This window comes from Mauremys reevesii, linkage group 9 (genome assembly GCF_016161935.1).
Source record: "Mauremys reevesii isolate NIE-2019 linkage group 9, ASM1616193v1, whole genome shotgun sequence".
Taxonomy (NCBI): Eukaryota; Metazoa; Chordata; order Testudines; family Geoemydidae; genus Mauremys; species Mauremys reevesii.
In genome coordinates, this window is record NC_052631.1 from 76,598,671 (window position 1) to 76,613,799 (window position 15,129).

Sequence of the window (15,129 nt, forward strand, 5' to 3'; positions counted from 1 at the left end):
GCTGAATGCTACACCATTTTGTAAGGAGTATCTTGCCTTTCATAATTCTCTTTTAGTGCAGGGCTGAAGTCCCAAGTCCCCAGTAATAAAGGTGTTATTTAAAAAGTAGAAAATGCTGATCATTGTTTTACCATTTTATCTAATGCCAACTTTAGAATTTAACACCTGTGGCTTTTTATGAATTATTCACCAGTCTGCTTTAATGTGATCAATAATTCTGGTTTTAATAGACCATGAGTATTGGCTTTTGACTTGGTGCTATTTCTTGATGATGTAATTCTAGAAATAATGATCTGCCATTAGAAGTTGGCAAATCAGGACAACAATGAGCTTCACATTCCTCACATTTCTATGGCAACAGAATTCCTGAAACTTGAAGAAGGTGGGCTGAGTCCAAGTATCTCTGATTTCATTTTGTGGCTGCTGTGGGTGCTTTCTCAGACTTTCTGCTGATTATGCTAGAGCAATTTTACAAAGAATTTATGCATAATGGACATAAATCTCTCTATACGAGCCACCTGAGAGGCAAGAAAAATGGCCTCTGTCAAGGATCTACATACAGAAATGCATTAAACAACAGATCTCTGTAGATCAGGGGCCTCAGTTTTGAATGTAGGTTTTGGGGGAATAATGAAGAATAAAATTAGAACTTTAGCAATGTATTAAACCTTTCAGGGGTGGGGGTGTTGCTGGTATATTTTTATAGCCTTAAAGGATAAATGGTAATGATAATAAATTTCTCCAACTTTTAAGCTGATCTTCCAAAGCAAAATGCAAAAAGCTTTTTCTATACACTATTGTACAAGAGAAGTAGTTATTCATCTGGGACGTCACACCACTACTGTAACTTCCAATTAGCAAAACATACATTAAAAGCTGCTGTGGACCACTATGGGAGGCCTATTGATGACGGTGATTAATGGCTGTGCATCTAGCACTATTGCTTACATTTCTCCACACAGGACTTAATGGCGCTATTTGTGAATTATCAACACACACTTATGCAACCGGAGGGTATCAATCAGTGGAGTATGCATTTTAGCTTGTGACTGTGTTTGTTAATTACACTATGTCTTCTGTTTTACTAGTATGTGCACAATATTTTTCAGTGACTGACAATTGCCAAATGTTGATAAAGCTAATTTTAAAACAAAATCATAAAATGAAAGTATACTCATTCCTTTCAATGTGTTAGTTATTACAAAGAGAAGCATGATGTTATTAAAGAGTGGAAGAGCTTCTTTCCCTTCACATTTCTGTGAGTCTTACTTTGTTAGATCCTCATAAATTAGTTTGTTGCTATAGCAATACTTTTCTGTGGGCCTGATTCTCATTTACATTAGGGTGTCTTTACATAGCTCTAGACGTGCAAGGAGGCCTTAAAAGAGACATAAAGTATATTTACTCTCACTTTAAGGCCCCTTTACCCTGCCAGAGTGTAAAGTGGCCTTAGTGTAAGTCAGGGGTGAAAGTAACTTAAAGGACTTGCCAGTACTCTGGAATCCTGAGGAGGGGCGTGGCCACCACCAGAAGAGGCGGAGTAGTGATTTAAAGGACCCGGGGCGGTTGCGGCGGCAGGAGCCCTGGGCCCTTTAAATCGCCACCCAAGCCCCGCAGCCGCTACCCCAGGGCTCTGGCAGCGGGGCTCTGGCAGCAATTTAAAGGGCCCTGGGCTCCAGCCCTTTAAATTGCTGCCTCAGGAAGCCGGTCCACCCCGGTATGGCACACCAACTCTTGCCGGCAGGGGTGGCAGGTTTGTAGAAATTTTGGTGGTGCCCAGAACCTGCGCCTGCCCAAACTCTGCCCCCCTAAACTCCACCCCCCACCTGCCCAAGACTCTGGGAGGGAGTTTGGGTGGGGGAGAAGGTCTGGAGTGCAGGCTGGAGCAGGGGACTGGGGTGCAGGAAGGGTGCAGGCTCTGGGAGAGAGTTTGGGGATAAGGAGGTGTGGAGGGAGGGGATGCAGGGGTGAGAGCTGTGGGGGGAGGCTGGGGTGGATTTGGGATGTGGCTGGGGATGAGGGGTTTGGGGTGTGGGAGAGGACTCAAGGCTAAGGCAGAGGGTTAGGGTGCAGGGGTATGAGGGCTCTGGCTGGGGCTGGAGATGAGGGGTTTGGGGTGTTGGAGAGGCTCAGGACTAGGACAGAGGGTTGGTACGGGGGGATGAGGGCTCTGGCTGGGGGTGTGGGCTTTGGGGTGGGTCAGGGCTGGGGATGAGTTTGGGGTGCAGGCAGGCTGCTCTGGGACTGGAGCCAGAGAGAAGGACTCCCCCCAGCCATCTCCCTGCTGGCAGCAGCAAGCTCTGGGGTAGGGACCCCCTTCTGCCCCGTGGCAGCACACTCACCCCCCCACTGTCACTACACATGCTCCTAGGGCCCCTCTCAGGTCCAGGAATCCCCCTCGCCTCCCCTATGGTGGGTGCCATGCTGGAGGCAGGGGGGGTCTGCCATCACATGTGCGCCTCCTCCCCTGCTGCTGCCCCTCACTGTAGCCTCACTGGGGCTGCCCCTTGCCCAGTGTGGGGCAAGAGCAGTGACTGCAGGCAGGGGGGCAGCTGTACCGGTGGAGGGTCCCACTGGAAAATGAAAGGATCCTGGAGGAAAGGCAGCTTGCCCTGGCAGTAGTGAAGGGGAGCACTAGGACCCTGTGGCAGCAGTTAATGCAAGCAGGCAGCATGGAGCTGCAGGGGACGGGGAGAGACAAACGCTTTGCTCCAGGATCCAGGGAGGTGCATGGGGGCAGCAAAGGGGGGCCGTGAGACACTCAGGGAAGGTGTGGGGGGGGCAGCAGGGGAGAGACCCAGTCCTGAACATTCGTGAAGCTGGGCCCCTGGGACCCTCAATTTTGCTGGAGCCCGGAGGTGGAGTCAGAGAGGGAGAGAATGCTCCATTTTCTTGCGGGTGGCTACTGCACTTTTTCTTACCGGTCCTCCGTACCTGCCCGTACCCGCTTACTTTCACCTCTGGTGTAAGTGAGAATGAGGCCCCGTATGTTTAAATGAAATCTTGACAAAGGAAATCAAATTTTTCCCTCCAAAATCGCCTACCTCATGTAGAAGGTTTCAGTGTGTAATCTCATCAATATACAGCTCTGATCCCAATTTCAGCTTTTGGGTGCTAAATAGATTAGGACCTTTGGGTGCCAACACTATCTATAGAATACAATTCTAGGAATAAGTATCGGGGGTAGCAGTGTTAGTCTGTATCCACAGAAACAACAAGGTTGTTAGTCCTTAAGGTGCCACCAGACTCCTTGTTCAATTAATTCCAGGAATGTCACTCTGTGTCACTCTGGAGCCTAACTTATCCTTTGAGTCAGTGGGAAGCGATGGAAACAGCTACAAGCATGGCTGAAAGCTCTTTTTGTTTAGAATATGACCAGGTTGAATCATCACTAGATTTAACAGTCTGTTACCATCCAATTATTAAATTCTCAGCCATTTTAACTTTATGAATTACACACATGCAGTGCACAGCTACAGTAAGGCTATGCCAAGAGTCCTAGGCCACTGTGGTATCAGAGGTTATGCAACCAGTCACCATCCTTACTCTGCAGCTAATTTGCATACAACAACGCCATTGGTTATATGAGGGAGACTGCAAAGATGGTGGATTACTTGGCTCAACTGCCACCTGCTCAATCAACACAAATCTCCCACCAGAAATCTCCCAGACAAAAATCAACACAACCACCCCCCAAAAAACACAACCAGAATACACAATATCCCCAAACACACACATTCCCCACACACCCCTCATTCACCACCTTCACTAATCCCCCAACACAACCCACACATAAATCAACACAAATCTCCCAGCATACATATTTGCCCATCCTTCCTCATATTTCTCATAAAAGTAAACTTGGATAGCAAAGCTGCTGGTCCCTCACTAGTTGATCAATTAAATAAATAAATAGATTTTTTAGTCTGGGGAAATCATACATTTTGTGAAATGAACCTTAATTGTGATCAACCATGATCAACACATTCCATAAAAGTCCACTCTTCGGGAGGGAAGGCAGACGGGGGGGAAATCATTTGACTGGTAACTAAGTATGTTTACATAATAATTTTAAATAAACTTAAATTGCATTTACTTACAGGTTCAACTTAATCTTACATTTCACATCACTGAAAACAATCCTTTCAGTGAAGAAGAATGCTTTAATTGCCAAATTACATGTCTAATTATCCTTTTATATAATTCACAGAATCCAGGAGTTGGTCATCAGGTCTGTCTCCCTGCCAAAATTGGATTGTTCTGTTAACTGGTGTTAATTGTTCTTTATTTTTCTTGTGTTTTCTCCAGTTGAGTTTTAAATAAGCCAAGTGATGGCCCTTCCACCATTTCCTTGGGAACTTTTTCACATGCTAACAAATCTCACTATCAGGAAGCTTTTTCCTGGTTGTCAACCAAAATTTTCTCTTTCTTAATTTCATCCATTACTCTCATGATACACCATTATTAATGTTCTAAATATTTTCTCACACTTTTGGTGTTTACACTTTTCAAATATTTGTAGTCTGTTATCACGTTCCCCCTGCCAAACTTTACATGTTTAATTCTTTTAATCTTTCCCCTTAATTTATTCCCTCCAGGCTCCTTTGTTGCTCTCCTCTGAACACTCTCCAATCTGTCAACATCTTCTTTGTCATGAGGTACACATAAGTGAATGCAGTCTTCCAAATCTAGTCATGCCAGAGCTACAGAGAGAGAACCAATACTTCTGTCCCATGACACGAGGCCAGTGTGTATGCAAAACAAACTTGCACTGGCCTTTTTTTCCCCTGCTCTCTCACATGGCATATTCATACCTCATTCATTCCTTAATATATTTCACATGCACTATAGGAAATCCAGATGATAGACCCAAGACAGTGTGAAGGGGCTAGAACCCAGCCTGATCCTTCCCAGCTGGGAATTCCCTAGTGTAAGGAGAAACAACGAGGAGTCCTTCTGGCACCTTAGAGATTAACAAATTTATTTGAGCATAAGCTTTCCTGGGCTAGAACCCACTTCATCAAATGCATGGAGTGGAAAATACAGGAGCAGGTATAAATACATGAAAAGATGGGAGTTTCCTTACCAAGTGTGAGGTCAGATAACTTTTGTAGTGGTAATGAGAGTGGCCCATTTCAAACAGTTGACAAGAAGGTGTGAGTAACACCGTAGGGGGAAATTAGTATGGGGGAAATTAGGTTTAGGTTTTGTAATGACCCAATCACTCCCAGCCTTTATTCAGGCCTAATTTGATGCTGTCCAGTTTGCAAATTAATTCCAGTTCTGCAGTCCTCCCTTGTTTATCCTACTGTTAATTGAATTGTCTCGTTAGACTGACCTCACACTTGGTAAGGCAATTCCCATCTTTTCATGTATTTATACCTGCTCCTGTATTTTCCACTCCATGCATCTGATGAAGTGGGTTCTAGCCCATGAAAGCTTATGCCCAAATAAATTTGTTAGTCTCTAAGGTGCCATAAGGACTCCTCGGTTTTTTTTCTGATACAGACTAACACGGCTACCACTCTGAAACCAGTATAAGGGGGTTTCCCTGGGCATCTTAGCTGATCACACAGCGTTCCAAACCTGGTATAGGTATGTGACAAGAGTAGGGGGGAGTGTGGTCAAAGCTGTCTGCATTCCATAGGCAATTGAGGGAAGGTCAACCCAGAGATTGTGGTAAATTTACACTAGGAACCAGAGAGGCCATTATACGGGCCCAGCATTCTCAAGGTAGAAATGTGGCTTAAAGCTACCTTTGCTCCATCCTTCCCATGTGGGCAGTGCCTCTTAAAGTGCACCACTCAGGAGGGGCAGCTCACAGTTGGGGCTGGTAAGCATAACAGAACTCAATTTTCTTTATTTTTGGTATTATAAACAGTATGGGTGATGTTCTAGTTAATGATGAAAATTATACACACCGGACTCCGAGTGCATGTAGTTTAAAATTCACTCTCAACTCTGTAAATGGACAGAGGTTTGCTTGAGGCATAGCCCACGCATCTATAACCAGCACAGAGTTACTGGCCACAAACCTCACTGTGGTGATGGAGTACTTCATAGAAGGCTGAAGCCATTATGGGCTGTCACAGCTGATGCTATGATTGATTCTGCAAATATTCTGAGCCTTGTATCTTGGGTTGGAGGTCAAGTTCATGTTGGTCCGTCCCTCAAGCAAAATGCTTGTATACAGGATTTGCATAGGGGCCCAGTATTTGGCCTTAAATTTCAAAAGAAATAAGAATTAAGCCTTATATTTCAAAATACAAGAATGGAGAACATTCTATGTCATAAAAGATCAAATGAGGCTTTAGGGACTGTGTGACATCAAACACACCATTTGAAAAGCTGCTGTCTGAGATAATTTCTGTGCCTTAACTGACAGACTCAATATATTAAGAACTTATAGATTCTGAAGGACCAGGTAACGTAGAAATTCTTTCTTATTATGCCAGTCATCCATGTTTATTAATTAGTTCTTCACCCCTGCCAGGTTGTCCTTTAAAATTATTCTGATTCATAATGAATATACATTTTCCAAAAGAAACAATGCTGCTGCAATGTAAAAGACCATCCCAAATTTCCTTTGCTCACATTGCATTGTATCATCACAGCAGAAATAGTACCACAAGTGCCCTCTCCTGGTAAGATGAGACTTGATGTGTTTCTTTTACCAGCTGAGATGTAAAGAATAAGAATGAACAAACTGAGTCCCACTGCTAAAAAATTCTCTCTTATTTTCAGGGAAGGGTTCCTTTCGATCCAGCCTAACTACATTGGCAAAGTGAAATTATCTGTGTCATTTTTAAGCTTAATTTTCTTTTAACGCCCTGTTGTTAAGATTTTTTACTTAGGCTTGAAAACTATATAAAAATATTATGTGTGTTTTCCTGAGAGATTCTCAAGGGGGATTTCTTGTCCAGCAGTTAGCATCAATTTAAGCTTCCAGCTAACTTTTAGTCCTGGCGCATTTGTTACCCTCTTACTTTGCTCCCCACTCCCAAATTCAGTTTCATAATCATAGATCTTTTAGTGTCCTTATGTTTAATCACTAAAGTTGCCATTTGTTTGCTTGCGTATCATATTTTAATTCTACTGCCCACTGCTCAGAGTGAGAAATAAAAATAGGATACTCGCAGGCATTGGCAAGGGAAGAATTGCTCAAGAGGTTATGTGCATCGTAAAATAAGAGTGAACTCTTCAAAATGACTTTGATCAGATCAGACCTGACATTGACTGCTCTCTTATGTATCTCCTTGCAATTGTTTTAACCCTAGATTTCATTTTTTGCATCCATTTTCTTGTTCAAATGAAAAGTAAAAAAAGACCTTGTGTTCCTCTACGGGAGCTCCTGCTCACTGTGCACATGCCAGCTTTGCCACCTTCATGTTTCTTCAGCTTCTCATATGCCTCAAGATGCAATGTCTGAAAAAACACTCCTCATGTGGGCCTAATCCAAACCCCACTGATGTCAATTGAATGTTTCACATTGGCTTGAACGGGCCTAAAATCAGGCCCCAGGACAGAGAAACACAGGAGTTGCTATTTTATCCTTGAAGGATTTAAAAAAAAAAAAAAAAGAGTCATGTTGTAGTCTGACAGCCAGACAGTGATTCCATTATCAATTGCAAGTCATCCAAGTCCTCTCAAGCATATAAGTGGTGTGAGCCTTGGTTCTGGACAGCTTTGGCTATACTACCTATTCCCAGCCCACCATATTCTCAGTGTGGAGTGCAGCATTGTTGACAGTTTTATCAGCTAGAGCCAGAAGTGGTTTGGGATGCCCACAAAATGGCAAAGACCCTACAGCATTTTCATGCACGACAGGTTTGGGGCTCATAGAGCAATCTATCATTCCCAGGACAAGGAATCTGTTGGGCTGGTCTGTCCCCTAGAGACACACAGTCGTTTATAATGACAAGGGTGAGTGGAAACTCATCTCCTTCTGCCTAGTTACCATGTTCTCTCTCTTGTAGCTGCTTACGTAAACTGACCCAAGCAGACCCTTTACTCAGAACCAGAGACTTCCATTACCTTATATATTCTGTGAGTTTTTGCACCATACTTGGTCAACGTATCAGCTCTGGTTTCAACTGTCCACTCTTCATGATCCTGTTCTGCAGAGCATTCTAGGTGAGCACCCACGCTATGGGGGCTGAAGTAGGTACATGCCTGGTATGCTACAGCTGAAGGATTTACACGTAAAATGGAGATAGTAGAAACTCCACCCTTAGGCTGGGTCTACATGAAGAACTTGTGTCAGAATAACTACATTGCTCAGGGATGTGGAAAATCCACCCCCCTGAGAAATGTAGTTTCTTAACCCCCAATGTCAATGGGAGAAGCTCAGGGAGATGGAGTACCTATGCTGATAGGAGAAGCTCTCCTGTTGGCATAGGTAGAATTTCACTAAGCGCTGCAGCTGCACCGCTGTAGGTGTAAACAAGCCCTTATTTGTCAAGAATTGACCTAAGGGCTTGGTTGGCATCCTATAGCAGTGCCAAAGCAGCCTGCATGCCTGGTTACAGTGGTTGAGAGTTATCTCCCACTATGCCCCTGTGGCAGGGATCTGTTGTACCTTCCACTTACTCATTCCCAACCCTTATCAATCCTCCACAGATCTGTCACCTGGCAAATAGAGTTACACCAGGAATGACAAAATTGTAATCTGACAAGAGACAGTGGTAGCTGTATGTATTCATATAAGATATATCAGCACATTCCAAAGTAAAGGAACTAACTCAGTTCTTTATTTTGCATAGAGAAATATTTCTTTCATAATCTTCTTTAACATTAATTATAGGACAGAGGAACTTAGGAGCAGGACCAGCTTGTGGATGATCTTTCCTAATGCCTTAGAACAGTGAATCTCAACCAAGGGTACGCAGAGCTCTTCCGGGGTACATCAGCTCATTTAGATATTTGCCTAGTTTTACAACAGGCTACATAAAAAGTACAAACTAAAATTTCATACAGACAATGACTTGTTTATGCTGCTCTATATACTATACACTGAAATGCAAGTACAATATTTATACTCCAATTGATTTATTGTATAATTATATGGTAAAAATGAGAAAGTAAGCAATTTTTCAGTAATAGTGCGCAGTGGTGCTTGTGTATTTTTATGGCTGCTTTTGTAAGCAAGTAGTTTTTAAGTGAGGTGAAACTTTGGTGTATGCAAAACAAATCAGACTCCTGAAAGAGGTACAGTAGTCTGTAAAGGTTGAGAGCCACTGCCCTAGAACAATAATTACAATACCAGATAAATTGCTGCAAGATTGTAGAAGCAATAATAATAAAATGCTGATAAATAGAATTCAAGTTTGTGAAACTGGAGAAGACTTTGACTTTACTTGGTTACTAAGGGTGAGATTTGGATACCATTAAGGTGCTAATCAACATGTGTAAGGATATCAGAACCTGTCCCTACAAAATATCTTTCCTTTCAGCATGATGACCGTTTTCAGAAGCAAATTATCTGAGAAGCAGATTTCTCCTGTGATATCATGAAGCCATGTGAAGTTGGGGCAAAGCATGATCCCACTGAAGATAATGGTAGCTTTGCCACTGACCTCCTTCACACTAGGATTTGGCTGAAGGAGAATTTCTAATATACAAATTCAGAACAAGTTACAGTTTGTTGTGGAACACGTGTTGTGAAGAAGTTACTCTGCTGCAGTTTCGAAATCACAAAACAGTATGTAGCCATATATTTTGACACTGTACATGAGGATATTGTGCAAACAATGCAGCAACAAGGCCCAAACAACCCAAACAAAAGTGAAAATGGATGAACAGAAATAGCATTTTGACAGCAATTTTCCTGTCAAAGTTTTCACCTGGACTATTTAGTGTCCAGCTGTCCTACTCTGTGGATAGTTGCATCAGAGATACATGATTGTTTTCATGGCAGTACTAATTATATTGCTGACATTCATTGAAACATTGAGCTGAGTTTGTGCAGTACACAGCAGAAGCAAGGCAGTCCCTCAAAATGTAGTGAGGTCTCTACTATCCACCCTATGTACACCAAAAGCTTATAAAAATTCTTTAAATCCAGTGGTGAATATATTACATAGCTCTTTAAATTCAGACAGAATGTCCTCAGTCAGTGGCAAGAGGTGACTATCAACCACAGCAGCTTTGTTAGGATCACACAAATTAGCATACATTTGAATTCCAGCCAATTTATTCATGGTATCTCCTATAGGCAAATCTATTCAGATGCATCAACTCTTTCAACTATTCCCATTTGGGTAAAAGCTTCCAGCTCCTTTGCATCTGCTTTCCTAACTGACAGAGGCAGGTGTCTTAGCTTCTGCTGTACTGTTTTAACATCTTTATGTATTTTTACTTTATGCATAAAGCTGCTGATAGAACCAAATTAAGTACTGATGTCTCCCCTTTAGAAACCTGCAGGTGACAATATGCTGGGCTGGTTGGTGGCTGCAGTATATTGCAGATGAATGACAGCCTCAGTCATTCTATGTCATATCTCAGGGTATTAAAGGAAAAGTAGAGATGAGATCCATATTTAGGAGTTTTTCTCCTGCAGTCTTACACTTGTAACTCTATCACTTTAACGATAGATGTGCACATTTATGATGGAAGAACAGGCTCATAAAATGAGCCATGGAGCTATACCAATTTACACCAGCTAAGGATCTGGCTCACAGATAGCAGCACTGTTTTTATTGCTTTTTATCTTTTTATTTGGTCATTAACATATATGAACTTTCCATACAAATATTTACAAATCTCATTCATAACTTGTATTTGTCGCCTTTGAAAGACTCATTTTGGTCAAACTTTTATCCTTGTCTGTGTATTTATTATGTTCACATTAAAAAATGGAAAATATAAATTATAAAATCTACTTGCTCCCAATATAAACTGTCTGTCATTTTCTCCGTTGAAGGGATCTCTCATAATTTATTTCTCCATGACTCTACTGTTGTGGGGAGGCTGAATCTGTTCTTTTCCAAAAATGAGCTATCATACATCTGGCTGCTAGTAGTAGCTGCATTATCAATGGGTCTTTTCCCAAGTTAATAACCTCCTTTGGACTGTGACCTAATGGAATCCCCAGAGGTTCCGTAGTTAGCCTAATCTTAAGTATCTTGAAAAATCTGTTTGTGATTTTTCCTCCAAAAACTATTCTCTTCAGGCACTCCCACCACACAAACAGAAAGGTTCCTATTCCTGAACAGCCTCTCTAGCATTTATGACTCTTTTTATATATATATTTTCCTTACTTAAAAGGAGTGAGGTAACATTGATAATGTATTTTTTAATAATTTTCCTTAATGGTTACACAAACAGAGGAGATTTTGGTCTTTCTCCAGATATCTTCCTTTTGTTCCAAATATTTGGTTTGAGATCCTTTTCCCATTTTTCCATAGTGGGAGTCGTATTTTCTAGATCAAGCAGTAACAATTGGTTATACCATATGGAAATCAGGCCCTTTCATGTGATTTTCCTATAACTAGTGTTTCTATCCTTGTTAATGGTCTCCTGAAACTTGGCCTTCCTATGTAGCCTTTGGCAAAATGCTTCCGTTACAAAAAAATCCAAACTGATATATTAGTATTCCCCACAATTTCTTTGATGGTATTAATTCCCATAATTTTATCATTGTGGACTAGCTGGCTGATGGATGGATGTCCTCTTTTCTCCCATATGTTATATATTCAATTAGATAACCCCTACTAAAATTCTGCATTTTTTCTGATGGGTACAGGTCGGAAAGGGAAGGGGCTATCCCTTATCTGAGACAAATTCCATATCTGAATTGTCAGTATGAAACCTGGATTGTTTCCCTTTTGTATTGGGTAAGTCTTTGATGTAAAATATTAATGCACAAAATTAATATTTAAAATCCTGTTGTTCGATTTCCTCCCTCAAATGAGCTGCCCAATAATATTTTAGTAAATTTGGTACTGCAAATCCTCCTTCCAGAGAATTTTCATATTTCCTCTTGGCAAGTTATTGTCCCATATAAATTAAACAATTCCTGTTAGAATTTCTTCTAGAGTTCTTTTTGGTATCACAAGAATAAAAACATAAAGAATGGCCATCCTGGGTCAGCCCTATGATCCATCTAGCCCAATATCCTGTCTTCCCACAGTAGACACTGCCAGATGCTTCAGAGAGAATTAACAGAACAGGGCAATTATCAAGTGATCCATTGTCTCTTGTCCAGTCCCAGCTTCTGGCAGTCAGAGGTTTAGGATCACCCAGAACATGGGGTTGCGTCCCTGACCATCTTGGCTTATAGCCATTGATGGATCTATCCATATAGGTACGGCCTGAAATAGGAAATTAATTTTTGGTAACCAATTCATTTTTACCACAGCTAAATGGCCAACCCACGACAAATGTAGGTGGGTTGTTTTTTTTCAATACAACAAAACATTTCCCACTTTTTAAATAATAAGAGGAAAAATAATTTCATATAGAGAGTTGTGATTAGGAGAAATACTGACTCCTTAGTTACTTCATTTGTTTAGACCACACAAATTCAAATGAATCTTGCAGCTGTTTAATCATAGCTTCCTCCAGCCCTATATTTAATAGTTGAGATTTTGTATAATTAATTTTATTGCCTGACATATCACTGTATTCATTAATTTATTTCAGAATATAAGTCATAGATTGTATTGGATTGATAACCATGAGTATCATGTTGTCCACACACAGCACAATTTCTGTTCCATTTTATCAATTGTAATCTCTATTATGCTACTATTCTGACTTTTTGTGTGTGCCAGAAATTCAATAAAGAGGGTAAACAACACAGGCGTTAGAGAACAACTTTGTCTGATTCCTCTTTATTGGTGTATACCCCAAAGAACTTCAATTGATTCAGTTCATAACTGTGAATCATAGAGATGTATCAAGCAAGCATAATCTAATAGTTAATCTGAGCTCTCATTACCTCAGAGCACTGAAAGACAGTAGTTATATTGCGCTACTCTCTTCTTCTTTTAGCCTTATTCCCATCTATATGGGGTTGGCTCTTCAAGTCCTTCTTCTTCATTCCAGTCTGTCTTGAAGCAGTTCCTCAGAAATTCCACAGCTAATTAAATCTCTTTGTATGACATTTATCCATCTAGTTTGGGGTTTTCCAACCCTTCTTCTACGCTTCACTTCTAAATTTAACACCCTGTTTCCTATATGTTCTTCTGGTCTTTTTTTCACATGCCCAAACTATCTAAGCCTGGACTCCCTCATCTTTGCTATAATAACTGGTACCCCCTTCATACTTCCCCTAATTCATTCATTCTAAACGTGGTCCATCCTTGTAACTCCACACATCCATCTTAACATCCTCATTTCCATTGTATGTAAGATCTGCTCCTGTCTCTTTCTCAGTGCCCAACATTTGGAGCCATGCCTGATTACTATCTTATAGATCTTACTGCTCAATGTGATAGGCATTCTCCTGTTGCCAATCACTGTGCTCACTTCTCCCCATTTAGCCCATGCCTTTCCTGTTCTACTTATGTGTTTGTCATTGAATTGCACCATTTTCCTGTGCTATCAAACCTACATACTTGAACTTCTGTTCCTTTGGTAGTGGTGGGCCCCCCAGACTTACAGTCTCATTGTTTTCCTGCAGGGTATCATCAAATCTACAAACCATATACTTTGTTTTATTCCTGTTGATTTTCATGCCATTTCTTTCAAGTACACATATCCATCGCTCTAAGTCTTCTTCCAGTTCCTCTTTTCCTGCCCCCCACAAGCACTACATCATCGCAAAAAGATGCACCAGGTGCTACTCCCTGGATGTTTTCTGTAAGGGCATCAAGAACCAACATGAACAAAAGGGGGCTTAGTGCTGAGCCTGATGTACTCTGATTCTTACTACATTGCACTGTCTACGCTCCACAGGTAAAATGTATACCAGTTTTCTAGTGTGAATAAGCCACTTCATCCACCAGACAAAATACACAGCAGAGTGATACTACTAAATGCCTCATTGTACTACATAGACACCATTGGCAAAGCAGGTTTAGATACTACAAGTTTTCATGAGACCAACAGCAAAAACCAATACCTACTTTTCACCCTCTCTCCTTTTCCTGGGGCTTAAAATTTTCCTTCTTGTTTCTGTGGCTGTATCACTATGATGGCAGAGCTTGGCTCTTATTGTCCCATATCACGTACAATGCTCCTGTCTTTCTTTGAAGCTGCCTTAACTTCACTTTTGCAGGTCTCAGTTTGTCATGAGAGTGGAACAGTTTCTCCCCAGGTAAAAATCAGTCTGTCAACACTCAGACTTAAATACAAGAGGGGAATGCTTGTTCCATGGTCAGGGTCCCAATCAGCTGGTCACTGAAGTCATACAATACAACATACTCTCAAAGCACTAACATCATTTTCAAGCAGCTTGGCAGTGCATTGTGCACATTCTCTAAATTGGAGCTGTGCACAGGGCCACCACATTGTCTTATGGAGAAAGTTCTTGTCCAGGGCAGTAATACAATATTGTAATAAAATAAAATAAAATTTGTAATGGAGTAACTCTACTGTCCCTATATGCCTAAGCATATGACATGAAGCATGTCACAGATGACACTAAGCTGGCGGGGGAGAAGTAGATATACTGGAGAACAGGGATAACGTCCAGAGTGACCTAGACAAATTAGAGGATTGGGCCAAAAGAAATATGATGAGATTCAACAAGGACAAGTGCAGAGTCCTGCATTTAGGATGAAAGAATCCCATGCACTGCTACAGACTGGCTAAGCAGCAGTTCTGCAGAAAAGGACCTGGGGATTACAGTGGACAAGAAGCTGGATATGCGTGACCAGTGTGCCCTTGTTGCCAAGAAGGCTAACAGCATATTGGGCTGCATTAGTAGGAGCATTGCTAGCAGATCAAGGGAAGTGATTATTCCCCTCTATTTGGCACTGGTGAGGCCACATCTGGAGTATTGCATCCAGTTTTGAATCCCCCACTACAGAAAGGATGTGAACAAATTGGAGCGAGTCCAGTGGAGGGCAACAAAATGATTAGGGGATTTGGGGCACATGACTTATGAGGAGGGGCTGAAGAAACTGGTCTTATTTAGTCTGCAGAAAAGAAGAGTGAGGGGAGATTTGATAGCAGCCTTTAACT

At 41.5% G+C, this 15,129-nt stretch overlaps 1 long non-coding RNA gene across 1 annotated transcript in view; it reads left to right on the top strand.

Moving 5' to 3' along the window:
* Positions 1-9,548, top strand: part of LOC120371442 — an 81,875-nt gene extending 72,327 nt beyond the window's left edge. Inside the window, exons 5-6 of the long non-coding RNA XR_005584353.1 lie at positions 8,804-8,880; positions 9,453-9,548. This is a non-coding gene — a long non-coding RNA (uncharacterized LOC120371442). The remainder of the gene's footprint in view (positions 1-8,803; positions 8,881-9,452) is intronic.
* Positions 9,549-15,129: the final 5,581 nt, after the last annotated feature.